The sequence below is a fragment of the Carcharodon carcharias genome, chromosome 3 (genome assembly GCF_017639515.1).
Source record: "Carcharodon carcharias isolate sCarCar2 chromosome 3, sCarCar2.pri, whole genome shotgun sequence".
NCBI lineage: Eukaryota > Metazoa > Chordata > Chondrichthyes > Lamniformes > Lamnidae > Carcharodon > Carcharodon carcharias.
Window position 1 is genome coordinate 5339100 of NC_054469.1, and position 27516 is coordinate 5366615.

The 27516-nt window shown below is 46.8% G+C and overlaps 1 protein-coding gene across 3 annotated transcripts in view; it reads left to right on the forward strand.

Moving 5' to 3' along the window:
- Positions 1–4554: 4554 nt before the first annotated feature.
- ppp1r16a (protein phosphatase 1, regulatory subunit 16A) overlaps positions 4555–27516 on the forward strand; it is a 145033-nt gene continuing 122071 nt past the window's right edge. Inside the window, exon 1 of one of the 3 annotated variants that reach the window (XM_041184870.1) lies at positions 4555–4740. The gene's annotated coding sequence lies outside the window, so the exon portion shown is untranslated. Of the gene's footprint in view, positions 4741–4840; positions 4983–27516 lie in introns of those variants that run through there. The other 2 variants (XM_041184874.1, XM_041184871.1) reach the window with 2 other exon arrangements.

Genomic DNA, 27516 nt, shown 5'->3' on the forward strand with positions numbered 1-27516 from the left:
AAGAAGAAAGGAAGAGCTATAGTGATAGGGGATTCATTGGTTAGGGGAACAGACAGTTGTTTCTGCGGCTGTACATGTGACTCCAGGATGGTATGTTACCTCCCTGGTGCCAGGGTCAAGGATGTCACAGGGTGGCTGCAGAACATTCTTCTGGGGGAGGGTGATCAGCCAGAAGTCGTGGTCCATATTGGTACCAATTACTTAGATGGGAAGGGGGATGTGGTCCTGCAATCAGAATTTAGGGAGCTAGGTAGAAAATTAACAAGCAGGACCTCAAATGTAGTAATTTCTGGATTACTCCCAGTGCCACGTGCCAGTGAGGACAGAAATAGGAGGATAAGGCAGATAAATGTGTGGCTGGAAAGATGGTGCAGGAGGGGGGTACTTTAGATTCCTGGGTCACTGGGACTGGCTCTGGGGGAGATGGCACCTGTACAAGCAGGGCGGGCTGTACCTGAACAGAGCTGGGTCTGAGTTCCTTGTGGGGCGTTTTGCTAGTTCTGTTGGGAGGACTTTAAACTAACTCGGCAGGGGTGTGGGAACCAAGAGAAAATATTAGAGAGGATTACCAAGGTGCCCAAAATACTGGGAGGGATAGAAACCACTAGAATAGAAAATAGTACATTAATAGGTAAAGTCAGGGTAAGGGAGAAAGTAACAAAATCTAAATCAGGGTTACTATGCATGTATGTGAATGCAGAGTATAGTAAATAAGATTAGGGAGTTACAGGTGCAGATTGCCATGTGGAAATATGATGTTGTGGCGATAACAGAGACCTGCCTCAAGGAAGGGCAGAACTGGGTGTTAAATATTCCTGTGTTCAAAGTGTTCAGAAGAGATAGGAAAGGAAGGAAAGGTGGAGGGGTGGCGGTATTGGTTAAGGAGAGCATTGCAGTGCTGGAGAAAGAGGGTGTTCCAGAGGGTTCAAGGACAGAATCTATTTGGCTAGAGCTAAGGAACAAAAAGGGGGAATTACGTTGCTTGGTGTAGTCTGTAGGCCACCAAATAGTGAGAAGGATGTAGAAGAACAAATCTGCAGGGGAATTACAGAGAGATGCAGGCATTATAGAGTAGTTATAATGGGGGACTTTAATTACCCAGATGCAGACTGGAACAGTGGTAGTGTAAAGGGTGGAGAGGGGGAAAAGTTCCTAGATTGTGTTCAGGAGAATTTTCTACAGCAGTAAGTGTCCAATCCAACAAGAAAAGACGCACTGTTGGACCTGGTTCTTGGAAATGAGGTGGGCCAAGTAGATCAAATGTCTGTGGGGGAATATTTAGGAGACATTGATCATTGTATAGTATGTTTTAGGATGATGATAGAAAAGGACAATAGGCAATCCAGAGTAAGAATAATTAACTGGGGCAGAGCTGACTTCAATGGGGCAAGAAGGGAGCTGGGCTGGATAGACTGGAACCAAAGGTTGGTGGGAAAAACTGTAGCTGAACAATAGGCTACCTTCAAAGAAGAAATGGTCAAGATATATTCCCTCAAAAGGGAAAGGTAATGCAAACAAATCCAGAGCTCCCTGGATGAAAAAGGAGATAGAAATTAAGAAAAAGTGTGCTTATGACAGGCGTCAGATAAACAATACAATTGAGAACTAGGCTAGATACAGAAGGTTCAGAGGGGAGATGAAGAAGCAAATAAGAGAAGCAAAGAGGGATTATGAGAAAAGACTGGCAGCCAACAGAAAGGGGAATCCCAAAGTCTTCTTTGGGCACATAAATTGTAAAAGGGTGGTAAAAGGAGGGGTAGGGCCTATTAGGCACCAAAACAGGGATTTACATATGGAAGCAGGGGGCATGGCTGAGGTGTTAAATGAATATTTTGCATCTGTCTTTAGCAAGGAAGCAGATGCTACCCAGGCCATGGGGACAGAGGAGGAAGTGGGGAGGCAGTGGCATAGTGGTATTGCCACTGGATTCATATTCCAGAGTCCCAGGGTAATTCTCTGGGGACCCAGGTTCAAAACCCACCAGGGCAGATGGTGAAATTTGAATTCAATAAAAAATCTGCAATTAAAACTCTGATGATGACCATGAAACCATTGTTGATTGTCATAAAAACCCATCTGGTTCACTAATGCCCTATAGGGAAGGAAATCTGCCACCCTTACCTGGTCTGGCCTACATGTGACACCAGACCCACGGCAAGCCACTCAGTTCAAGAGGTAATTAGGGATAGACAATAAATGCTGGCCCAGTCAGTGATGCCCATATCCCATGAATGAATTTTACAAAACTGTCACTAGAAGGGTTCCAAACTGATAAGGAGGATGTGTTGGATAAACTGTCAGTACTTAAAGTTGACAAGGCACTGGGGCTGGATGAGATGCATCCAAGGATATTGAAGGAAGTGAGAGTAGCAATTGCAGGGGCAATAATCTTTCAGCCTCCCCTAGACTCAGGGCTGGTGCCAGAGGATTGGAGAATTGCAAACATTACGCCCTTGTTCGAAAAAGGTTGTAAGGATAAGCCCAACAATTACAGACCAGTCAGTTTAACTTCAGTGGTGGGGAAGCTCCTGAAAACAATTATTTGGTATTTGTAGTCACATAGAAAAAATGGTTTGATAAGGAAGAGCCCGTCTGGATTTCTAAAGGGGAAATCGTGTTTAACTAACTAGCTGGAGTTTTTTGAAGGGGTAACAGAAAAGGTGGATGAGGGTAATGCTGTTGATGTGGTGTACATAGACTTTCAAAAGGCATTTGACACAGTGTCACACAACAGACTTGTGAGAAAAGTTATTGTTCATGGGATAAAAGGGACAGTAGCAATGTGGATACAAAATTGGCTGAAAAATAGGAAGCAGAGAGTAATGGTCAGTGGATATTTTTCCTGGCTGGAGGAAGGTTTGTAATGGAGTTCCCCAAGGGTCAGTTTTGGGACCTTTGTTTTTCCTGATATATATTAATGATCTAGATCTTGTTGTGCAGAGGATATTTTCAAAGTTTGTGGATGATATAAAGCTTGGGTGTGTTGTGAACTGCGAGGAGGATGGTGTGGAACTTCAAGAGGACATAGACAAGTTGGTGGGGTGGGCAGATAGGAGGCAGATGAAGTTCAATGTGGAGAAGTGAGAGGTGATTCATTTTGGTAGGAAGAACATGGAGAGACAACATAAAATAAGGGGTGACATTTTGAAGGGGGTGGAGGAGAAGACAGACCTGGGTGCATAGATCATTGAATGTGGCAGAAGAGGTGGAGAGACCAGTTAATAAAGCAGATAGTGCCCTGGGCTTTATTAATAAGGGCATAGTGTACAAGAACAAGGAGGTTATGCTGAATTTATATAAGACACTAGACCTCAGCTGGAGTATTGTGTACAGTTCAGGTCACCACATTACAGAAAGGATGTGAACACATTGGAGAGAGTGCAGAAGAGGTTTACAAGAATGGTTCCAGGGATGAGAAACTTCAGCTATGAGGCTAGATCGGAGTGGTTGAGACTGTTCTCCTTGGAGAGAAGGCGGCTGAGAGGAGATTTGATAGCGATGCTCAAAATCATGAGGGGGTTGGACAGAGTAGATAGGGAGAAGCTGTTCCCGCTTGTAAAAGGATCAAGAGCGAGAGGGCTCAGACTTAAAGTGATTTGCAAAGGGAGTAAATGCGAGGTGAGAAAAAACTTTTTCACACAACAAGTGGTTCAGGTCTGGAATGCGCTGCCTGTAAGTGTGGTGGAGGCAGGTTCAATCAAGGCATTCAAGAGGACATTAGATGATTATTTGAATAGAAACAATGTGCAAGGGTAGGGGGAAAAGGCAGGGCAATGGCACTAGGTCATAATGCTCATTCGGAGAGTCAGTGCAGACAGGATGGGCCGAATGGCCTCCCTCTGTGCTGTTAAAATTCTGTGATTCAATTCCAAACTAATCCACCTAACGTCAGGGAGAACAGTTTAAATTTCTCCAGTTTCTCCACTGATTCTGTTCTTCCCCCAGTTTATTGCCTTCCTTTGAACAGTATGTTAATCCCCTATATTTATCCGCCGACAGAGTCTGCTTGAAGAGCCTTTAAGAGGCTGGCCCAGTTCGACTGAGACTGCAACAATTTCCCCGGCCCGCACGGGACCCGTGGCCCGTGCCCCGTGACGTCATTGACGCCGTTACCATGGACGCCGCCATGGAGATTCTCTCCATTGGTAACCATGGAGCCTGATGGTGACGTAACGCGTGGCGTCCATCGTAATTTTAGAACGACAAATAATCACTTTTTTCTTAGAATTCTGCACAAAGTTTCGATATGAGCAGCGTAGAGCGTGAATAAAATAAAAATCAACCACTATAAATATTTGATTTATATTGAGGGGGGGAGGGGTTGGAAGGTGTTGCTAGGCGACGGCGCCCGGATGGGTTTGGGGTCAGGGGTGAACAATGAATTAAACTGATTACTGAGAGTATTTTTTATGAAAATGAAGATAAAATGTGAACTTATTTCCAGCACGGAGAGCAGAGGACGTGAACTTTTAAAATAATATTTAGATTTTAATGAGAGGCGTTTGGTGCCGGGGCCTGCAGCTCCAACATGGCGGCGGTTGCTAGGGAACGGGAGTAAGTGAAGCCTGAGGCCTAAGGGTTTATTCTCTGCCTGATCGCGCAGAGGCTTCCTCCCCCCTCCGGGGGCAGCTCCCAGTGTGGGCCCGCTCTCTCTCTCTCCGGATGGATGTTCAGGGCGGGAAAGGTCCCGCTTTCCTCGCCAGGGGGCCGATTATGAGCGGGGATCCCGAGCAGAGCGCGGTGAGTACCAGAGGCCGGGGATCGGGCCTGGGCTGGCTCGTGTCCACCCCGCCCCCGCCGGCCCCCCACCCTCCCCCCCCACCCCGGGGGCTGCCTCCAACCTCAGGACCGCTTTCCCTCGGGGAGTCGCTGCTGCTGCTGCTGCTGCGGAGGTTATCGGAGCAGCACAGGGTCGATCAGGGTTCCGAGGCTCGGCCCCCGGCCGTGAAGAAGCGCTGATCCCGGGAGAGCCCGGGCTCGGGGTTAGTCCAGGGTCGGGTTCGTCAATTCACATGGGGAGTTCGGTCTGGTTTAGGGTTTGGAGGGGATTGGGTTTAGGGTTTTGGAGGGGTGTTGGTTTAGGGTTTGGAGGGGATTGGGTTTAGGGTTTTGGAGGGGTGTTGGTTTAGGGTTTGGAGGGGTGTTGGTTTAGGGTTTGGAGGGGATTGGGTTTAGGGTTTGGAGGGGATTGGGTTTAGGGTTTGGAGGGGATTGGGTTTAGGGTTTGGAGGGGATTGGGTTTAGGGTTTGGAGGGGATTGGGTTTGGAGGGGATTGGGTTTAGGGTTTGGAGGGGATTGGGTTTAGGGTTTGGGGGGGATTGAGTTTAGGGTTTGGTGGGGATTGAGTTTAGGGTTTGGAGGGGATTGGGTTTAGGGTTTGGAGGGGATTGGGTTTAGGGTTTGGAGGGGATTGGGTTTAGGGTTTTGGAGGGGTGTTGGTTTAGGGTTTGGAGGGGTGTTGGTTTAGGGTTTGGAGGGGATTGGGTTTAGGGTTTGGGGTGGATTGGGTTTAGGGTTTGGAGGGGATTGGGTTTAGGGTTTGGAGGGGATTGGTTTTAGGGTTTGGAGGGGATTGGTTTTAGGGTTTGGAGGGGATTGAGTTTAGGGTTTGGAAGGGATTGGGTTTAGGGTTTGGAAGGGATTGGGTTTAGGGTTTGGAGGGGATTGGGTTTAGGGTTTGGAGGGGTGTTGGTTTAGGGTTTTGGAGGGGTGTTGGTTTAGGGTTTGGAGGGGTGTTGGTTTAGGGTTTGGAGGGGTGTTGGTTTAGGGTTTGGAGGGGTGTTGGTTTAGGGTTTGGAGGGGTGTTGGTTTAGGGTTTGGAGGGGTGTTGGTTTAGGGTTTGGAGGGGTGTTGGTTTAGGGTTTGGAGGGGATTGGGTTTAGGGTTTGGAGGGGTGTTGGTTTAGGGTTTTGGAGGGGTGTTGGTTTAGGGTTTGGAGGGGTGTTGGTTTAGGGTTTGGAGGGGATCGGGTTTAGGGTTTGGGGTGGATTGGGTTTAGGGTTTGGAGGGGATTGGGTTTAGGGTTTGGAGGGGATTGGTTTTAGGGTTTGGAGGGGATTGGTTTTAGGGTTTGGAGGGGATTGAGTTTAGGGTTTGGAAGGGATTGGGTTTAGGGTTTGGAAGGGATTGGGTTTAGGGTTTGGAGGGGATTGGGTTTAGGGTTTGGAGGGGATTGGGTTTAGGGTTTGGAGGGGATTGGGTTTAGGGTTTGGGGTGGATTGGGTTTAGGGTTTGGAGGGGATTGGGTTTAGGGTTTGGGGTGGATTGGGTTTAGGGTTTGGAGGGGATTGGGTTTAGGGTTTGGAAGGGATTGGGTTTAGGGTTTGGAGGGGATTGGGTTTAGGGTTTGGGGTGGATTGGGTTTAGGGTTTGGAGGGGATTGGGTTTAGGGTTTGGAGGGGATTGGGTTTAGGGTTTGGAGGGGATTGGGTTTAGGGTTTTGGAGGGGATTGGGTTTAGGGTTTTGGAGGGGATTGGGTTTAGGGTTTGGAGGGGATTGGGTTTTGGAGGGTGTTGGTTTAGGGTTTTGGGGGGATTGGGTTTAGGGTTTTTGGTTGGTTTAGGGTTGGGTGTGTTGGTTTAGGGTTTTTGGTTGGTTTAGGGTTGGGGGTGTTGGTTTAGGGTTTGGAGGGGATTGGGTTTAGGGTTTGGAGGGGATTGGGTTTAGGGTTTGGAGGGGATTGGGTTTAGGGTTTGGAGGGGATTGGGTTTAGGGTTTGGAGGGGATTGGGTTTAGGGTTTGGGGTGGATTGGGTTTAGGGTTTGGAGGGGATTGGGTTTAGGGTTTGGAGGGGATTGGGTTTAGGGTTTGGAGGGGATTGGGTTTAGGGTTTGGAGGGGATTGGGTTTAGGGTTTGGAGGGGATTGGGTTTAGGGTTTGGAGGGGATTGGGTTTAGGGTTTGGGGTGGATTGGGTTTAGGGTTTGGAGGGGATTGGGTTTAGGGTTTGGAGGGGATTGGGTTTGGGTTTTGGAGGGGATTGGGTTTAGGGTTTGGAGGGGATTGGGTTTAGGGTTTGGGGTGGATTGGGTTTAGGGTTTGGAGGGGATTGGGTTTAGGGTTTGGAGGGGATTGGGTTTAGGGTTTGGAGGGGATTGGGTTTAGGGTTTGGAGGGGATTGGGTTTAGGGTTTGGAGGGGATTGGGTTTAGGGTTTGGGGTGGATTGGGTTTAGGGTTTGGAGGGGATTGGGTTTAGGGTTTGGAGGGGTGTTGGTTTAGGGTTTGGAGGGGATTGGGTTTAGGGTTTGGAGGGGATTGGGTTTAGGGTTTTGGAGGGGTGTTGGTTTAGGGTTTGGAGGGGATTGGGTTTAGGGTTTGGAGGGGATTGGGTTTAGGGTTTGGAGGGGATTGGGTTTAGGGTTTGGAGGGGATTGGGTTTGGAGGGGATTGGGTTTAGGGTTTGGAGGGGATTGGGTTTAGGGTTTGGGGGGGATTGAGTTTAGGGTTTGGTGGGGATTGAGTTTAGGGTTTGGAGGGGATTGGGTTTAGGGTTTGGAGGGGATTGGGTTTAGGGTTTGGAGGGGATTGGGTTTAGGGTTTTGGAGGGGTGTTGGTTTAGGGTTTGGAGGGGTGTTGGTTTAGGGTTTGGAGGGGATTGGGTTTAGGGTTTGGGGTGGATTGGGTTTAGGGTTTGGAGGGGATTGGGTTTAGGGTTTGGAGGGGATTGGTTTTAGGGTTTGGAGGGGATTGGTTTTAGGGTTTGGAGGGGATTGAGTTTAGGGTTTGGAAGGGATTGGGTTTAGGGTTTGGAAGGGATTGGGTTTAGGGTTTGGAGGGGATTGGGTTTAGGGTTTGGAGGGGTGTTGGTTTAGGGTTTTGGAGGGGTGTTGGTTTAGGGTTTGGAGGGGTGTTGGTTTAGGGGTTGGAGGGGTGTTGGTTTAGGGTTTGGAGGGGTGTTGGTTTAGGGTTTGGAGGGGTGTTGGTTTAGGGTTTGGAGGGGTGTTGGTTTAGGGTTTGGAGGGGTGTTGGTTTAGGGTTTGGAGGGGATTGGGTTTAGGGTTTGGAGGGGTGTTGGTTTAGGGTTTTGGAGGGGTGTTGGTTTAGGGTTTTGGAGGGGTGTTGGTTTAGGGTTTGGAGGGGTGTTGGTTTAGGGTTTGGAGGGGATCGGGTTTAGGGTTTGGGGTGGATTGGGTTTAGGGTTTGGAGGGGATTGGGTTTAGGGTTTGGAGGGGATTGGTTTTAGGGTTTGGAGGGGATTGGTTTTAGGGTTTGGAGGGGATTGAGTTTAGGGTTTGGAAGGGATTGGGTTTAGGGTTTGGAAGGGATTGGGTTTAGGGTTTGGAGGGGATTGGGTTTAGGGTTTGGAGGGGATTGGGTTTAGGGTTTGGAGGGGATTGGGTTTAGGGTTTGGGGTGGATTGGGTTTAGGGTTTGGAGGGGATTGGGTTTAGGGTTTGGGGTGGATTGGGTTTAGGGTTTGGAGGGGATTGGGTTTAGGGTTTGGAAGGGATTGGGTTTAGGGTTTGGAGGGGATTGGGTTTAGGGTTTGGGGTGGATTGGGTTTAGGGTTTGGAGGGGATTGGGTTTAGGGTTTGGAGGGGATTGGGTTTAGGGTTTGGAGGGGATTGGGTTTAGGGTTTTGGAGGGGATTGGGTTTAGGGTTTTGGAGGGGATTGGGTTTAGGGTTTGGAGGGGATTGGGTTTTGGAGGGTGTTGGTTTAGGGTTTTGGGGGGATTGGGTTTAGGGTTTTTGGTTGGTTTAGGGTTGGGTGTGTTGGTTTAGGGTTTTTGGTTGGTTTAGGGTTGGGGGTGTTGGTTTAGGGTTTGGAGGGGATTGGGTTTAGGGTTTGGAGGGGATTGGGTTTAGGGTTTGGAGGGGATTGGGTTTAGGGTTTGGAGGGGATTGGGTTTAGGGTTTGGAGGGGATTGGGTTTAGGGTTTGGAGGGGATTGGGTTTAGGGTTTGGAGGGGATTGGGTTTAGGGTTTGGAGGGGATTGGGTTTAGGGTTTGGAGGGGATTGGGTTTAGGGTTTGGAGGGGATTGGGTTTAGGGTTTGGAGGGGATTGGGTTTAGGGTTTGGAGGGGATTGGGTTTAGGGTTTGGAGGGGATTGGGTTTAGGGTTTGGGGTGGATTGGGTTTAGGGTTTGGAGGGGATTGGGTTTAGGGTTTGGAGGGGATTGGGTTTGGGTTTTGGAGGGGATTGGGTTTAGGGTTTGGAGGGGATTGGGTTTAGGGTTTGGGGTGGATTGGGTTTAGGGTTTGGAGGGGATTGGGTTTAGGGTTTGGAGGGGATTGGGTTTAGGGTTTGGAGGGGATTGGGTTTAGGGTTTGGAGGGGATTGGGTTTAGGGTTTGGAGGGGATTGGGTTTAGGGTTTGGGGTGGATTGGGTTTAGGGTTTGGAGGGGATTGGGTTTAGGGTTTGGAGGGGATTGGGTTTAGGGTTTGGGGTGGATTGGGTTTAGGGTTTGGAGGGGATTGGGTTTTGGAGGGTGTTGGTTTAGGGTTTTGGGGGGATTGGGTTTAGGGTTTTGGGGGGATTGGGTTTAGGGTTTTTGGTTGGTTTAGGGTTGGGTGTGTTGGTTTAGGGTTTTTGGTTGGTTTAGGATTGGGGGTGTTGGTTTAGGGTTTGGAGGGGATTGGGTTTAGGGTTTGGAGGGGATTGGGTTTAGGGTTTGGAGGGGATTGGGTTTAGGGTTTGGAGGGGATTGGGTTTAGGGTTTGGAGGGGATTGGGTTTAGGGTTTGGAGGGGATTGGGTTTAGGGTTTGGAGGGGATTGGGTTTAGGGTTTGGGGTGGATTGGGTTTAGGGTTTGGGGTGGATTGGGTTTAGAGTTTGGGGTGGATTGGGTTTAGGGTTTGGAGGGGATTGGGTTTAGGGTTTGGAGGGGATTGGGTTTAGGGTTTGGAGGGGATTGGGTTTAGGGTTTGGAGGGGATTGGGTTTAGGGTTTGGGGTGGATTGGGTTTAGGGTTTGGAGGGGATTGGGTTTAGGGTTTGGAGGGGATTGGGTTTAGGGTTTGGAGGGGATTGGGTTTAGGGTTTGGAGGGGATTGGGTTTAGGGTTTGGAGGGGATTGGGTTTAGGGTTTGGAGGGGATTGGGTTTGGAGGGGGTTTGTTTAGGGTTGGTGGTGGTTGGTTTAGGATTGGGTTTAGGGTTTGGAGGGGATTGGGTTTAGGGTTTGGGGTGGATTGGTTTTAGGGTTTGGAGGGGATTGGGTTTAGGGTTTGGAGGGGATTGGGTTTAGGGTTTGGAGGGGATTGGGTTTAGGGTTTGGAGGGGATTGGGTTTAGGGTTTGGGGTGGATTGGGTTTAGGGTTTGGAGGGGATTGGGTTTAGGGTTTGGAGGGGATTGGGTTTAGGGTTTGGGGTGGATTGGGTTTAGGGTTTGGGGTGGATTGGGTTTAGGGTTTGGAGGGGATTGGGTTTAGGGTTTGGAGGGGATTGGGTTTAGGGTTTGGAGGGGATTGGTTTTAGGGTATGGAGGGGATTGGGTTTAGTGTTTGGAGGGGATTGGGTTTAGTGTTTGGAGGGGATTGGGTTTAGGGTTTGGAGGGGATTGGGTTTAGGGTTTGGAGGGGTGTTGGTTTAGGGTTTGGAGGGGTGTTGGTTTAGGGTTTGGAGGGGTGTTGGTTTAGGGTTTGGAGGGGTGTTGGTTTAGGGTTTGGAGGGGTGTTGGTTTAGAGTTTGGAGGGGTGTTGGTTTAGGGTTTTGGGGGGATTGGGTTTAGGGTTTTTGGTTGGTTTAGGGTTGGGTGTGTTGGTTTAGGGTTTTTGGTTGGTTTAGGGTTGGGGGTGTTGGTTTAGGGTTTGGAGGGGATTGGGTTTAGGGTTTGGAGGGGATTGGGTTTAGGGTTTGGAGGGGATTGGGTTTAGGGTTTGGAGGGGATTGGGTTTAGGGTTTGGAGGGGATTGGGTTTAGGGTTTGGGGTGGATTGGGTTTAGGGTTTGGAGGGGATTGGGTTTAGGGTTTGGAGGGGATTGGGTTTAGGGTTTGGAGGGGATTGGGTTTAGGGTTTGGAGGGGATTGGGTTTAGGGTTTGGAGGGGATTGGGTTTAGGGTTTGGGGTGGATTGGGTTTAGGGTTTGGGGTGGATTGGGTTTAGGGTTTGGAGGGGATTGGGTTTAGGGTTTGGAGGGGATTGGGTTTAGGGTTTGGAGGGGATTGGGTTTAGGGTTTGGGGTGGATTGGGTTTAGGGTTTGGAGGGGATTGGGTTTAGGGTTTGGAGGGGATTGGGTTTAGGGTTTGGAGGGGATTGGGTTTAGGGTTTGGAGGGGATTGGGTTTAGGGTTTGGAGGGGATTGGGTTTAGGGTTTGGAGGGGATTGGGTTTAGGGTTTGGAGGGGATTGGGTTTAGGGTTTGGAGGGGATTGGGTTTAGGGTTTGGAGGGGATTGGGTTTAGGGTTTGGGGTGGATTGGGTTTAGGGTTTGGAGGGGATTGGGTTTTGGAGGGTGTTGGTTTAGGGTTTTGGAGGGTGTTGGTTTAGGGTTTTGGGGGGATTGGGTTTAGGGTTTTTGGTTGGTTTAGGGTTGGGTGTGTTGGTTTAGGGTTTTTGGTTGGTTTAGGATTGGGGGTGTTGGTTTAGGGTTTGGAGGGGATTGGATTTAGGGTTTGGAGGGGATTGGATTTAGGGTTTGGAGGGGATTGGGTTTAGGGTTTGGAGGGGATTGGGTTTAGGGTTTGGAGGGGATTGGGTTTAGGGTTTGGGGTGGATTGGATTTAGGGTTTGGAGGGGATTGGGTTTAGGGTTTGGAGGGGATTGGGTTTAGGGTTTGGGGTGGATTGGGTTTAGGGTTTGGGGTGGATTGGGTTTAGGGTTTGGAGGGGATTGGGTTTAGGGTTTGGAGGGGATTGGGTTTAGGGTTTGGAGGGGATTGGGTTTAGGGTTTGGAGGGGATTGGGTTTAGGGTTTGGAGGGGATTGGGTTTAGGGTTTGGGTTTAGGGTTTGGAGGGGATTGGGTTTAGGGTTTGGAGGGGATTGGGTTTAGGGTTTGGAGGGGATTGGGTTTAGGGTTTGGAGGGGATTGGGTTTAGGGTTTGGAGGGGATTGGGTTTAGGGTTTGGAGGGGATTGGGTTTAGGGTTTGGAGGGGATTGGGTTTAGGGTTTGGAGGGGATTGGGTTTAGGGTTTGGAGGGGATTGGGTTTGGAGGGGGTTTGTTTAGGGTTGGGGGTGGTTGGTTTAGGATTGGGTTTAGGGTTTGGAGGGGATTGGGTTTAGGGTTTGGGGTGGATTGGTTTTAGGGTTTGGAGGGGATTGGGTTTAGGGTTTGGAGGGGATTGGGTTTAGGGTTTGGAGGGGATTGGGTTTAGGGTTTGGAGGGGATTGGGTTTAGGGTTTGGAGGGGATTGGGTTTAGGGTTTGGAGGGGATTGGGTTTAGGGTTTGGGGTGGATTGGGTTTAGGGTTTGGAGGGGATTGGGTTTAGGGTTTGGAGGGGATTGGGTTTAGGGTTTGGGGTGGATTGGGTTTAGGGTTTGGGGTGGATTGGGTTTAGGGTTTGGGGTGGATTGGGTCTAGGGTTTGGAGGGGATTGGGTCTAGGGTTTGGAGGGGATTGGGTTTAGGGTTTGGAGGGGATTGGGTTTAGTGTTTGGAGGGGATTGGGTTTAGGGTTTGGAGGGGTGTTGGTTTAGGGTTTGGAGGGGTGTTGGTTTAGAGTTTGGAGGGGTGTTGGTTTAGGGTTTGGAAGGGATTGGGTTTAGGGTTTGGAGGGGATTGGGTTTAGGGTTTGGAGGGGATTGGGTTTAGGGTTTGGAGGGGATTGGGTTTAGGGTTTGGCGGGGATTGGGTTTAGGGTTTGGCGGGGATTGGGTTTAGGGTTTGGCGGGGATTGGGTTTAGGGTTTGGCGGGGATTGGGTTTAGGGTTTGGCGGGGATTGGGTTTAGGGTTTGGAGGGGATTGGGTTTTCGGGGATGTTGGTTTAGGGTTTTGGGGGGATTGGGTTTAGGGTTTTGGGGGGATTGGGTTTAGGGTTTTTGGTTGGTTTATGGTTGGGTGTGTTGGTTTAGGGTTTTTGGTTGGTTTAGGGTTGGGGGTGTTGGTTTAGGGTTTGGAGGAGTTTGGGTTTGGAGGGGGTTGGTTTAGGGTTGGGGGGTGGTTGGTTTAGGATTGGGTTTAGGGTTGGGGGTTGTGATTGGGTTTAGGGTTGGGGGTTGTGATTGGGTTTAGGGTTGGGATTTGTGATTGGGTTTAGGGTTTGGGGGGATTGGGTTTAGGGTTTGGGGGGATTGGGTTTAGGGTTTGGGGGGATTGGATTTTGGGTTGGGGGGGTTAGTTTAGGGTTGGGGGTGTTGGTTTAGGGTTTGGGGGGATTGGGTTTAGGGTTTTAGGTGATGTTAGTTTGGAGGGTATTGGGTTTAGGGTTTTGGGGGGTTGGTTTAGGGTTGGGGGTGTTGGTTTAGGGTTTGAAGGAGATAGGGTTTTGGGGGGGTGTTGGTTTAGGGTTTTGGGGTGTGTTGGTTTAGGGTTTTGGGGGGGTGTTGGTTTAGCGTTTTGGGGGGGTGTTGGTTTAGGGTTTTGGGGGGGTGTTGGTTTAGGGTTTTTGAGGCGTGTTGGTTTAGGGTTTTTGAGGGATGTTGGTTTAGGGTTTTTGAGGGGTGTTGGTTTAGGGTTTGGAGGGGATTGGTTTTAGGATTCGGGGGGATTTTAGTTTGGGAGTTTGGGTTTGAGGCTGGTTTGGGAGTTTGGGTGGGTTTGGTTTAGAGTTTGGGTTTGGGCGTTTTTGGTTTAGGGTTGGGGTTTGGTTTGGGGGCGTTTGATTTACCGGTTGGGAGCATGTTTTAGAGTTTGAGGGGGCATGTTTTAGGGTTTTGGGGGGGTTTGGTTTGGGGGTTTGGTTTAGGGTTTGGGGGTGTTTGGTTTCGGATTTAGGGGTTTTGGTTTCGGGTTTGGGCAGGGTTTTGGTTTAGGTGTTGGGGGGTTAGATTGTTGCCACTGTCCTTTTTGTTATGCTCTAATAATGTTTATAATCCCAGGATTAATGAATCTTGAATCTAAATCTTTAATTGACTACTCACACAGGGTAAGCCGTAAAATTTAATTGTATAATTTCTTACGTAGCTCAGTGTGAAATTTTGTCCATTAAATTCTGTCAATGTCTTGGGATGTTTTAAAACCCGAAAGGTGATAGACAAATATAAGTTGTTGTTAAAGGTGCTATATAGATGCATTACTATGATAATGTTCATGGCCATGCATAGTGAATTCTTGACCGTAATGATTAATATATTTAACTTAATTTGAGGATTACTACTAACATATTGGACCCTTAAATCATATTTGTACCTCGTACGTAGTAACGATCATATTACATCATTACATTACAGTAAACTTACTGTAATAATGATGTCAATAACCCAACCTGCTAAGCTTAATTCTATCTCTAAGGTAAAAGCAAAAAACTGCGGATGCTGGAAATCTGAAACAAAAACAAAAATAGCTGGAAAAACTCTGCAGGTCTGACAGCATCTGCGGAGAGGAACACAGTTAATGTTTCGAGTCTGTGTGACTCTTCATCAGAATATGACTCTTCTGATGAAGATTCATACGGACTTGAAACGTCAACCGTGTTCCTCTGCAGATGCTGTCAGACCCGCTGAGTTTTTCCAGCTACTTTTGTTTTTGTTAATTCTATCTCTTCCTATCTTCGCTGTCGGGCATTTTATTTAATATAAATTTATTTCTCATTTTTAGAGGAGCGTTGTTTGTAGGAAATGATTTGTTGAGGGAGTTCTTTGTGGGGGGGATAGAAATTGAGGTGTTGGAATGGGAGAAGTCAGGATCTATTTGGGCAGGAAAGTGGAGTTGAGGCCACAATCAGATCAGCCATGATCTTATCGAATAGCAGTGTTCGAGGGGAAGAATGGCCTACTCCTCCTAATTGTTGTGTTTCGCAAAGGATGGCATCTTCAGGGTGAAACCTGTTCATCCCACCAGGGAACAGCCTGATTCTGTATGAGGAATTTATTAAACCTCAAGGTTTTATTTTTGGCAGCAGAAGTTGCTTTTGTTTTCTGTTCTCGTGCAGTTACGCTGGCATTGGTTGGGATACAGTTTAAAAAAATTTTTTCTCTCCACAAAACTGAACCAGTCATTCTGCAGTAAGATAAAAGCAAAATGCTGCGGATGCTGGAAATGTGAGATAATGCTGGAAAAACTCAGCCGGTCTGGAAGCGCCTGTGGAGAGAGAAACAGAGTTAACATTTCAAGTCTAATATGACTCTTCAGTTCCAAAGACATGCTGAACTCAACATTAACTCCGTTTCTCTCCACAGATTCTGCCAGACCTGCTGAGTTTTTCCAGCACTTTATCTTTATTTCAGTATTTTGTTTTCATCCCTTTGAATTCAGAGCAAGGTACATAAATTGTTCATCACAAGCATAGATCCAAACCACGAGCAATGATTCGATGTTACAAGATTGTGTCGTTTTATCTTTAACCAGTTGGATCTGATCCCTGACCAACCATTAAGAACCCAGCCAGCCTGGCTTTGGGTATCTCGTGTTGGTTAATAAACTTGTGCCACACTTCTTTGGTATGAATACCACGTGTCGGTAAAATGAATGACACTTGGCTCTGTGTCGTTCTCTCATGCTTGCTCGTTCTCTCTCTCTCTTGCTTTGTCTCAGCTGATTGTAGATGTAGAACAACAACTCTATTTCAGGTGGTTATGCCAGACTATCTATCAGGAGTAGCTAACTGTATCACTGTGATGTCTCCTCTCATAGTTGTGAACTAGGTATTGAATCGTATGTCCCCTGGTTGATTCTGAGTGATCACAGTTGAACGCTTGGCTGAATTGTGCTGAGCAAATTGAATCACCCCAGGTGAAACATCCACATGATAAATCCATTGTGATGCTTCTCCTCCAACCCTGAACATAATTCAACAACAGTAAATCTGCTGTGCATGTGCACTTGTTGGTGACTCCATAGTGAGGACACAGGCATCTTAAATCTGACTCGTCCTCGGGATTCCAGACAGATTGACAGAAATTATATCAGGAAACGTTAGCACTCCAGTAAACCTAGCTCTCCTTTGTCCAGGATTTTAAAAGGCAGATGCGCAGCTTGATAATGGGCCTGAGTGAAGTGTGAACCTTCACTGGCGTCTGCATGCACATGGTTATTTTTTGGGATGTGGGCAAGCCTGGCATTTATTGCCTATCATTAATTGCTTCAAGAAGATGGTGGGACTTTTTTATTTGTACAGTGCTTTGATGTATTTATGGAGAGAGCAACGGAGTTGACATTTAAAGCCCGGTGGGACTCTTCTTCCAAACTCTCCTTCAGCTCAGTTGACTTGTTAGACCACTTCTGCAGAGGGCAGTTAATTGTCAACCACATTGCTGTGGGTCTGGAGTCACATGGAGGCCAGACTGGGTAAGGACGGCAGATTTCCTCCCCTCAAGGCCATTAGTGAACCAGGTGAGTTTTCGTGTCATGTTTTCCAAGCTTTTCGTTCCCAGATTTTTCTCGAATTGTCAAGCTTCCGTGTTGGGATTTGAATTCCCGCTCTCCGGATTATTAACCCTGTAAAGTGGGCACGACACTGCAATCCCCACGATTTAGTTGAAGCAGCAGCTCTTGTATTTCTAATGTAATAATAGCCTAGGACATTTCAAAGCTCTGAAGGTATGTAGCCAGGCGCCATGGAGTGATTTGCAACCATAAGATCAGGCTTCTGTTAATACTAATGAGTTAGATTTCCCCTGAATCCTTGACTCGGATTGAGTGCCTTGCTGTCACTCCCATTTTACCGTTGCCTTTGTGCTGATCACAGAATCACACAGTGCAGAAGAGGCCCTTTGGCCCATCGAGTCTGCACCGACACGTGAGAAACACCTGACCGACCTACCTACCTAACCCCATTTACCAGCACTTGGCCCCATAGCCTTGAATGTTATGACATGCCAAGTGCTCATCCAGGTACTTTTTAAAGGATGTGAGGCAACCCGCCTCCACCACCCTCCCAGGCAGCGCATTCCAGACCGTCACCACCCTCTGGGTAAAAAAGTTTTTCCTCACATCCCCCCTAAACCTCCTGCCCCTCAGCTTGAACTTATTTAAACTTAAACTAATGTTTAACTGAATTGGGTAAACTGTTGTACTTTCATCAGTCATAAACTGCAAGAGCAAAGTCTTTTATTTTTAAAATTAAGAAAGCAGGGTCCAATGTCCATCTCGTTGTTTTGAGATGTGCTGTGGAATTTCTAATATCTGGTATCAAGATAAAAGTTTGAATTTTGTTTGGCTTCTTTCCCCAGGAAAATATTGGGAAGAACTTAGTGAATCCTACTAAGATTTGTTTCCCTAGCTCTGCCGGAATACCATAAATTGTCTTGTTTGTTTACCAAATCTCTGGTAACTCCTTGCAGCTCCTGTCCAATCCTCTTGGGACAGTGTTGCAGCTGACTTTTGGTACTTCATCCAAGTGGCCATTATTTTGCATGATCTTTGATATGAAATGTCAGCATACAATTCAACCACAGTGGCAGCACGGCTGAGATGAAACAACCCTGACTGTCCAGCTATCAGAAGCAGGGGACCCTGAATGGAGCCAATGTTCCCCTCAGTGAGCCAGCCTCCCTAGGTTCTTTATTCAGGGTGGGGACATCCAGTACTTCTGCTCCTAGTGTTTTACTCACAGGTTTCTTATCTCCCTCCATCTTCTAGTTTTATTATATTCTAGTTTTCCCTTTAACTCTGATGCCTAAAGCACGATTTCACAGAATTGTTAACCCCATTTGGCCCATCATCTCTGTACCAGCCTCTCCGAATTAACAATGCACCTAGCGCCATTCCCTGTCTTCTCCTTGTGGACCTGCACGTTTCTGACAGTTACTAACTCTCTTCCCTTTCTGTTTGTAGAAAACTGAATGAACTAATTTAAAGTCCTCTTTATCCTTTCCATTAGGACTCTCGTCCCAGCCCTGTTCAGGTGCACTTTCTTCCTGTCTCAGCACTGGTGCCAGTACCCCATGAAATGGAACCCCACCTCCCCACACCCCTCATTCAGCCACGTGTTCCCCTTTCTAATCTACTTATCCCGACTCTCATTTACTCTGGAGAAAGCAGAGGAAAGATTTAGAAGGATGTTATCCAAATAGAAAGGATGTAATTATCAGGAAAGATTGAGCAGGTTGGGGTTCCTTTCCCTTGGAAAGAGAAGACTGAGGAGAAACCTAATGGAGGGATTCAATTGAGTGAATGTGGAGAAATTGTTTCCACTTGTGGGTGGATGCAGGACATAGGAGTATAAATACGGTCACTGAAAAATCAAGAATTTAGGAGGAATTTCTCCAGAGAGTGATGAGAATGTGGAACCTGCTGCTGGAGTGGTTGCAGCAGAGCAGTGACGTGCTTAAGGAGATATTTAATGTTTACTTGAGGGAGAAAAGAATAGAGGGAGACGTGTGTGGAATACAAGCAGCAACATAGACCAATTGGACTGGATTGTGTTTTTAAATTTTATTCATTCACAGGATGTGATTAAGGCCAGAAGCATTTATTGCCTCTCCCTAGCTGCCCTTGTGAAGGTGTTGGCAATTGTATGTAGTAAAGGCAAGTTTGCATTTCAATTGAAGATCCTTTGTTAGAAGAGTTGGTCATATATATTTTGGTTAGACTTGTTAACTAAGCTTTGATAGAAAAAGTTTCTCATAATATAAAGGAACTTTTCCATTGAGTCATCAATGATGACAAATAGTGCCACACCCTGGTCTAGCTACTGCTGTTGCTGCTGGCAGTGAGCTGAGGATTGGGGTGCACTCGATCAAGGGACAAGTTCATCTTTCATTCCTGGAGACCAAATTGAAGATCTCACTCCAGCAGTGTCCTAATGTCCGTGCAGGTAAGAGGCAGACCTTTATAAACACTGCTGTCAAAGGTGGAAGTGGTTTTAAGATAAAAGCAAAAAGCTGCGGATGCTGGAAATCCAAAACAGTCACCCGGTCTGCGTTTGGTCTCTCCGACTGGGTGACCGCTTTGCGCAAGCCTGACCCAGACCTCCCTGTCGCTTGCCATTTCAACACTCCACCCTGCTCTCGTGCCCACATGTCCGTCCTTGGCCTGCTGCATTGTTCCAATGAAGCTCAACGCAAACTGGAGGAACAGCACATCATCTTCCGACTAGGCACTTTACAGCCTTCCGGACTGAATATAGAGTTCAACAACTTTAGATCGTGAACTCTCTCCTCCATCCCCACCTACTTTCCGATCCCCCTTTTTCCAATAATTTATATAGATTTTTCTTTTCCCACCTATTTCCATTATTTTTAAATGTATTTCCATCCATTGTTTTATCTCTACCTTTTAGCCTATTTCGATCCCTTCCCCCCCACCCACCCCACTCCCACTAGGGCTATCTGTACCTTGCTCGTCCTGCTTTCTACCCTTAATGTCACCATTAGCACATTTCTTAGATAATATCACCACCTTCAACACCTCTTTGTCCTTTTGTCTATGACATCTTTCTATCTTCACCTATCACTGGCCCTCTATCCAGCTCTACCTGTCCCACCCCCCCTTAAACCAGCTTATATTTCACCTCTTTTCTATTTTTCCTTAGTTCTGTTGAAGAGTCATACGGACTCGAAACGTTAACTGTGTTCCTCTCCGCAGATACTGTCAGACCTGCTGAGTTTTTCCAGCTATTTTTGTGGAAGTGGTTTTCACTGGACAGTAGCGAGCAAGCCTTCCCATGTCTTTCTCAGTGTGTCTTTCTCCGTTTCCAGGTCGTCTTGTCAGTATTCATGTTTGCGCTGGCCTGGGCCTGCCAGCTAACATACAGATTGAAAGCTAGATTCCAGAGACTGGAAAAAGTGCTGGGGAGTTCTCCCAGTGACCTGGCCAATCCCTCAACAAACATCACTAAAAATCCACTCATTATCACATTGCTGTTTGTGGGACCTTGCTATGCATAAATTGGCTGCCTAAATGACTCCACCTGTGAGACATCTTGAGGTTGTGGCAATAGATTTGAAAAAAATGAATGAGAAGCCATTAGTAGACTCGGGCTGCTGGAACAGTGTTCCTTCATCACCACTGGCTCAGCATCTTGGACAAGGGATGAAATGTCTTTTTCAATCAATAGAAATGTAACATTCAGTAGCAGAAGCGGAGCGACCTGTTGTTCCTTGAGAGGAGATTTCCTCTTGTATGTCTGGAAGGGTGCAATGAGTAATCGTGGGAGTCTTTAGGCTGCTGAATTAGCATTTAAACACCCGGCAGCATTGCTTTCAATGATGTCCAGGCTGGTGGAGTGTGACTGACCAGAGGCAGAAGCTGAGACTGAATAACTACTGAACAGATGCAGCAAAGTACTCCTGGATTAGATAGTGTCAGGTATCCAGAGGGTTTTGGAATCTGAAAAATGAGTTCAAATCCCACAGCCACAGGTTGAAAATCTGAATTCTGGAGATAACAATCCATGCTCAGTAAAATGACCATGAAGCTGTTAAATTGTCAGAAAAATCCAACTGGAAACCTGGTCTGGCACATGTCTCTCCAGTCCCATAGGTACAGGACAAGGCCATCCAGCCCCTCCTGCCTGTTCCACCATTCAATGAGATCATGGCTGATCTGCAACCTAACTCCATTTACCCACCTTTGTCCCATATCCCTTAATACCATTCACTGACAAAAATGGATCAATCTCAGATTTCAAATTAAGGTTAAGATTTGACCCAACATCAATAGCTGTGTGTGTGTCCGTAGATCTCTGAAGGCGGAGGGGCATGTTAGTGGGGTGGTGAAAAAGGCATATGGGACACTTGCCTTTATCAATCGAGGTATAGATTACAAAAGTAGGGAGGTCATGTTGGAGTTGTATAGAACCTTGGTGTGGCCACAGCTGGAGTACTGTGTGCAGTTCTGGTCGCCACATTATAGGAAGGATGTGATTGCACTGGAGAGGGTGCAGAGGAGATTCACCAGGATGTTGCCTGGGATGAAACATTTAAGTTATGAAGAGAGGTTGGATAGACTTGGGTTGTTTTTGTTGCAGCAGAGAAGACTGAGGGGTGACCTGATCGAGGTGTACAAGATTAAGGGGCATGGACAGGGTGGATAGGGAGCAGCTGTTCCCCTTAGTTGAAAGGTCAGCCATGAGGGGACGCAAGTTCAAGGTGAGGGGCAGGAGGTTTAGGGGGGATGTGAGGAAAAGCTTTTTTACCCAGAGGATGGTGACGGTCTGGAATGCGCTGCCTGGGAGGGTGGTGGAGGCGGATTGCCTCACATCCTTTAAAAAGTACCTGGATGAGCACTTGGCACGTCATAACATTCAAGGCTATGGGCTACGTGCTGGTAAATGGAATTAGGTAGGTAGGTCAGGTGTTTCTCACGTGTCGGTGCAGACTCGATGGACCGAAGGGCCTCTTCTGTACTGTGTGATTCTGTGAGAAAGAAAATTCCAAACTTCTACCATCATTCGCCTCCCACACCAACATGATTGACTTAACTGCCCTCTGAAATGGCCTCGCAAGATATCGGTTGAATCAAACTGGTAGGGCTGGGTAATAAATGCTGGCCTTGCCTATATTTTGTAAAAAATGTGTTGTAAGCCATCTATTGACTGTGTCTATGGAGGCTGCATTCCTTTCATTGTCGCTGGGTCAATTCCTGGTACTCCCTCTCAAGCCCCAATACCACACCTTATCTGGGTAAATTCTGCTCTAAGAAGCGGGTGATTTCCTCGCCCCTGTGCCAGTGCTAAGGCTGTGATCAGATCCGGAGCCGGATGATTTTGGCTGAACCTCCACTGTGTCCCTGATCAGGTTCACGGTGAGTGGGTGTCATTTGATGACTCCTCCTAAGGCTTTACTGATAATCGGGAGCGTGGTAATTAGCTAAGATTAAGTTGATCCAGTTTTCTTTGTGGGTGGGACATACCTAGGTAATTTTCTTCATGTTATAGCTGCACTGGAGCAGCAAGGCTAGGACACTGTGTCTTTCAGCACCAACACTATCAGGTGTGGTAACATAGACTGTGCCCTGTGCATTCAGCTGCTTCAGGATGTCAGGTCAACTGAGCCCAGTACCTGTCCTTGAGAAGAGTCTCCCTCACTTGGTAAACAATTTAACTTGGTGTCTTGCTCTGCCATGGATGAGGAACCCCTGTAAGGGAGAGAACCTTGAACAACACCCACAGACTAGGAAGGAAAAGTGATATATTTAGAAGTTACTTTGGAAAAAAAACTTGTGCCTTGTCTTCTCTTGAGTCCCCTATTGCTTCATGCACAGCGAAAGCCTGGACTGCAACCCCTGTTTGGATTCAGGCCTAGGCACAGTGACCTTGCTCAGTAATACGACCAATTAAAATATTCCCTGGAGTGACCCAGCAATGCCTGGGGCTCTGATCCCTGACAGCAAGCCATATCATTCACTCTGCCCCCTGCTAATCCAGGAATTGAGCCAATTCCTTCTGGAATCCACTGTGCCAATATTTACTGCGGTGGAGATGGAGGAGTTTAACACTGATTGTGGGGGGGATTAATCCAGTACAGAAGAATACTTAAGTAGTTTACAAAATCAATTTGAGACAGGCATGTGTTTTTAAAATAATGAAAATCAATTGGTCGTTATCTGAAATGTCAACTACAGCTTCGATAACGTTAATCAGAAGTGCAAAAGGAACACAGCATGATTGTTAATGTAGATGGTGAGGAGGATAGAGAGCTGTGTAAAGCTGAGGTAGACAGCATGACTCTTTCATCGGCGTGTGGGGGTGGAATTCCACAAATAGACTCTTCTGGGACCCTGGGAATACTTTAATGGGCCGGGTGAAGTCAACCGGGAGTTTTCATGGTGTGTGCTGACCACCTTCGGGATCAGCGTGGGAGGGGGCACAAGGGCTGGTGGTCAGCGTGGGAGGGGGCATGGGGGCTGGTGCTCAGCGAGGGAGGGGGCACGGGGCTGGCGGTCAGTGAGGGAGGGGGCACGGGGGCTAACCTCCTGATCACATCGGTCCTGCAATAAGGGAAGAAAATTTTCAATGAAACAGTAGGGGGAATAGGATTAATTAGATAGTTCTGCTGAAGGGTCATGAGGACTCGAAACATCAACTCTTTTCTTCTCCGCCGATGCTGCCAGACCTGCTGAGGTTTTCCAGGTAATTCTGTTTCTGTTTTTAATTAGATAGTTCTTTCAAAGAGCCAGCACAGGCATGATGGGCCGAATGGTCTATAAAAACAAAAAACTGCGGATGCTGGAAATCCAAAATAAAAATACCTGGAAAATCTCAGCAGGTCTGGCAGCATCGGCGGAGAAGAACAAAGTTGATGTTTCGAGTCCTCATGACCCTTCAACAGAACCAAGTAAAAATAGGAGAGGGGTGAAATATAAGCTGGTTTTGGTGGGGGGGGGTGTTGTTGGCACAAGCAAGCCGTGATAGGAGGATATAACCAAAAGATGTCACAGACAAAAGAACAAAGAGGTGTTGAAGGTGGTGATATTATCTGAAAGAATGTGCTAATTAAGAATGGATAGCAGGATAAGCAAGGTACAGTGGGGGTGGGGTGAAATAAGACTAAAAGGGCATAAAAGATATGGATAAATGATCGGTGGAATACATTAAAAATAATGGAAATAGGTGGGAAAAGAAAAATCTATATAAATTATTGAAAGAAACAAAAAGGAGGGGGAAGAAACGGAAAGGGGGTGGGGATGGAGGAGGGAGTTTAAGGTCTAAAATTGTTGAATTCAATATTCAGTCCGGAAGGCTGTAAAGTGCCTAGTTGGAAGATGAGGTGCTGCTCCTCCAGTTTACGTTGAGCTTCACTGGAACAATGCAGCAGGCCAAGGACAGACATGTGGGCAAGAGAGCAGGGTGGAGTGTTAAAATGGCAAGCGACAGGGAGGTTTGGGTGATGCTTGCAGACAGACCAAAGGTGTTCTGCAAAGCGGTCACCCAGTCTGCGTTTGTTCTCTCCAATGTAGAGGAAACCGCATTGGGAGCAACGAATGCAGTAGACTAAATTGAAGGAAATGCAAGTGAAATGCTCCTTCACCTGAAAGGAGTGTTTGGGCCCTTGGATGGTGAGGAGAGGGGAAGTGAAGGGGCAGGTGTTGCATATTTGCGTGGGCATGGGAAGGTGCCGGAAGAGGGGGTTGAGGAGTAGGGGATGATGGAGGAGTGGACCAGGGTGTCATGGAGGGAATGATCCCACCAGGGGAGGGTGAAGGGAAGATGTGTTTGCTTTGTTCTTTTGTCTGTGACATCTTTTGGCTGAATGGTCTCCTGTGCTGTATGATGGTAGAATTTGGTTTGGACGCACTGATTGGCTAAATGAAGAAAGACTCCATATTGCAAGCTCTTGAATAGATTTTTCTCCCTGTCTGGCCTCGTTCTCCCTCCTTTGTGGTCTTTTGCATGGTGACTCTTTGTTTTTCGATTGTGAATTTTCTTCCCTGAGGTTGCCGTTGTTATTTGACCAAGTTTCCATTGGCCTTGGCTGCGCTCTCCTGAAATCTCTCTGGCTGAATGTTGAGTGTAGGCAGGACGCGGAGGAGATGACAGCAGAGTATCAATCTTTTCTTCGCTGACGTCCACACATTGAGTGGTGTGGGGGGGGGGGGTGGTGGTCACTGGCTACGAATCATTTGGTTAACTCCCCTGCCCTTTCGCTCCCTGCCTGAGGTTAGCTAAATTCGTACAGACTAAGGTACTTCAGAACCAGGAGGTTTAATGCTAAAAGTTGGAAGGTGCCTTTAGCCACTGTATCAGCTAACCATCAAAGGTTTTGTTCTGTTTACAGTGTTGGAGCAGAATTATGTGTTACATTGACTATAAATGCAAATTATGTAGTGTTTGTGGAACGGTGCTCGATTAGCTGTTCAACTGGTTTTAGATAGAAGGCACGAGAATCTCTTCCAAACATGTTTGCTAATATCATGCATCATGTAATTTGTTTCAAATTAATATTGTAATTGATATGTTTACAGTCACACAGTTAACCTGTGTGTCTGCGTGGTTACTAAGCAAACATCTATCACTATTATTTAATGGTTTGTTCCTTTGTTTAATCTCAGTGTAGACTGTTTCCTCCTACAGATGTAAATCTGGGACCGAGCTATCCCTGCGTAAAATGGGCTGTACCCTCTGGATAACGGAATTTGATCACACTCTGCGTTCTTTATTTTGTTACCTCTAGACTTGATTCTCCTGGCCAGTCTCTCATCTTCCACCCTTCAGAAACCTAACCGCATTAAAAAAGACAACGCTTTACACAGACGTTATCAAAGCAGTTTACAGCCAGAGATGTATTTTTGAAGTGTCGTCACTGTTGTAATGTAGGAAACGTGGCAGCCTATCCACACACAGCATGGTTTCACAAACAGCAATGTGATTTATAATGGCGTCGATTGAGGAATAAATATTGACCAGGACGCTGGCGAGAACTCCCCCTGCTAATTTTCAAAATGGGATTTTTATTTTTTACATCCACCTGAGCAGGTAAATGGGACCTCGATTTAACCTCTCATCCGAAGGACTGCACCTCCGACGGTGCAGCAGCCCCTCAGCATTGCACTGGATTTTTGTGCTCAAGTCCTGGAGTGGGACTTGAGCCCTGAGAGAGTGATACCAACTGAGCCAAAGCTGCCTGTTTCCTAATTCGAACCAAATCTGGTTCATCAATCACCGCTGTGCTTGCTGACCTATACTTGCTCCCTGCTGAGCAACAACTTGATTTGAAATTCTCACCCCTGTTTTCAAATCTCTTCTTATCTAATCTCCAGCCCTACAACACTTCAAGACCTCTGCACCGGTCTCTTACGCATCCCCGATTTTAATTTTTTTAAAAATATACTTTATTCATAAAATATCTGGAAGAACATTACAAAGCATTTCAAAATCCCCATCACAAAAAGTACAATCAGATTCAACTTATACACATGGATCACGAGGTGCATCAATACAATCAATGAATATTACAAGCGTTTCAATATGATCATTACAGACAATGGAGTTATCAACATACATCATGTTGTACTTCGATACAATTATAATACAGTTAGGATTCCATGCTTACATTCATTGTGAGCTCCCCAATTTTAATCACTCCACCATTGAAGACCACGCTTTCAGTTGCCTAGGCCCTAATCTTCCGAATTCTCTCCCTAAACCTCTCTTTCACCCTTTTTAAGATGCTCTTTAATACCGACCCCTTTGACCAAGTTTTTGGTCATCTGTCCTAATCTCCTTATGTAGCTCAGTGTCACATTTTGTCTGATTGTTCCTGTGGAGCACCTTGACATTTTACTGTGTTAAAGTTGCTATGTAAATGTTATCAGTTGGACTTGTCTCCTGAGCTGTTATTCTAGTAGTTGAGCTGGTGGTAAGGACATTGCCCCTCTCTAAACTATGGGGCTGAAATCTGTCTTTTCCCCCACCTTGTTAGTGGTAGCCAAGGAAGGAAATGGGAACATTGCAGTAAAAAAGGCAGTTGCACAATCTTCTCTTCTTTTCAGTTAGTTTTGCCAGTAGCAATGATCTGCCTTAGAGCAGCACCATTTCTCATTTATCCATGCTTTCTTCAATTTTACCTACAAACTCACAACTGGTTAATGTTCATGGGCACACACAATGAAAATAGCTACCAAGATCACGGCCCCAACGATGGTGTCTATTACTAATTTTATAAATCCAAAATGTAATGTGGCTACTTCTGGAGTGGGAGTAACCGATTTCTCTCTGTGGCTTACAGTCTACCTTACAGTAAGTTAAGCGACCTATGTTCATTCCCATGTACTTAGTCTGTGAATAATAATGCAGCGCCTCACTTTTTTTTTAAAAAAAAGGTAATCCCAGTTCTGGTTTGAATCAGCTTAAAGAAAATATGACTGGTGTGTGTGGGTTGTGCTGGTGTGGACGCTTGCAGTGATTTAATAATGCAAGGTGCCTGGGACGATCTAGCTGGTAAGACTCCACGTTGAGATATTATCCTAGTCTCTGGTAACTTTGGGCTGAGGTTGCCTGGTTGCATCGTGATGCTGACTTCCCATCCATCCAGACCTGTGTAGTTCTGAGTGGTGGGTCACACATTGGCACTGTGATCTCCCCCTCACTTTGCCCTGGACCTCTCAGTGGCTGAGAAAAGGATTGCGCCTTTACTTACCTGGGATTGCGTTGCCTTTACAATCAGCTGATTAGTGTAGAGAATGTCGCTTGTTTTAAAGCAGGCCACTTCAGTTGACCTCCGTGCAAGTCACAGTCAGTACAGAGATTACCTTCTAAATCGCAGCTCAGTGCTCAGCAATTAAGTAGAGCTGGGAGAATCAGTATGAGACAGTGAGTCCAGAAGAACACCAAGATCATGTGTCTAAAACATTCGCTGAAGAAATGGATTTCACTTGTTTTTGTATCGTCTCTTTTGGCCCAGACTTTAAAGGCGTCAAGGGTTATGGGGAGAGAGTGGGAGTATGGCATTGAGAAAGAGGAGCACCCATGATGTTGAAAGGCAGAGCAGGCTCAAAGGGATGAATGATCTACTTAATTCAGAAATCTGGAGTGCAAAGGGACTTGGGAGTCCTAGTCCAGGATTCTCTTAAGGTTAACTTGCAGGTTGAGTC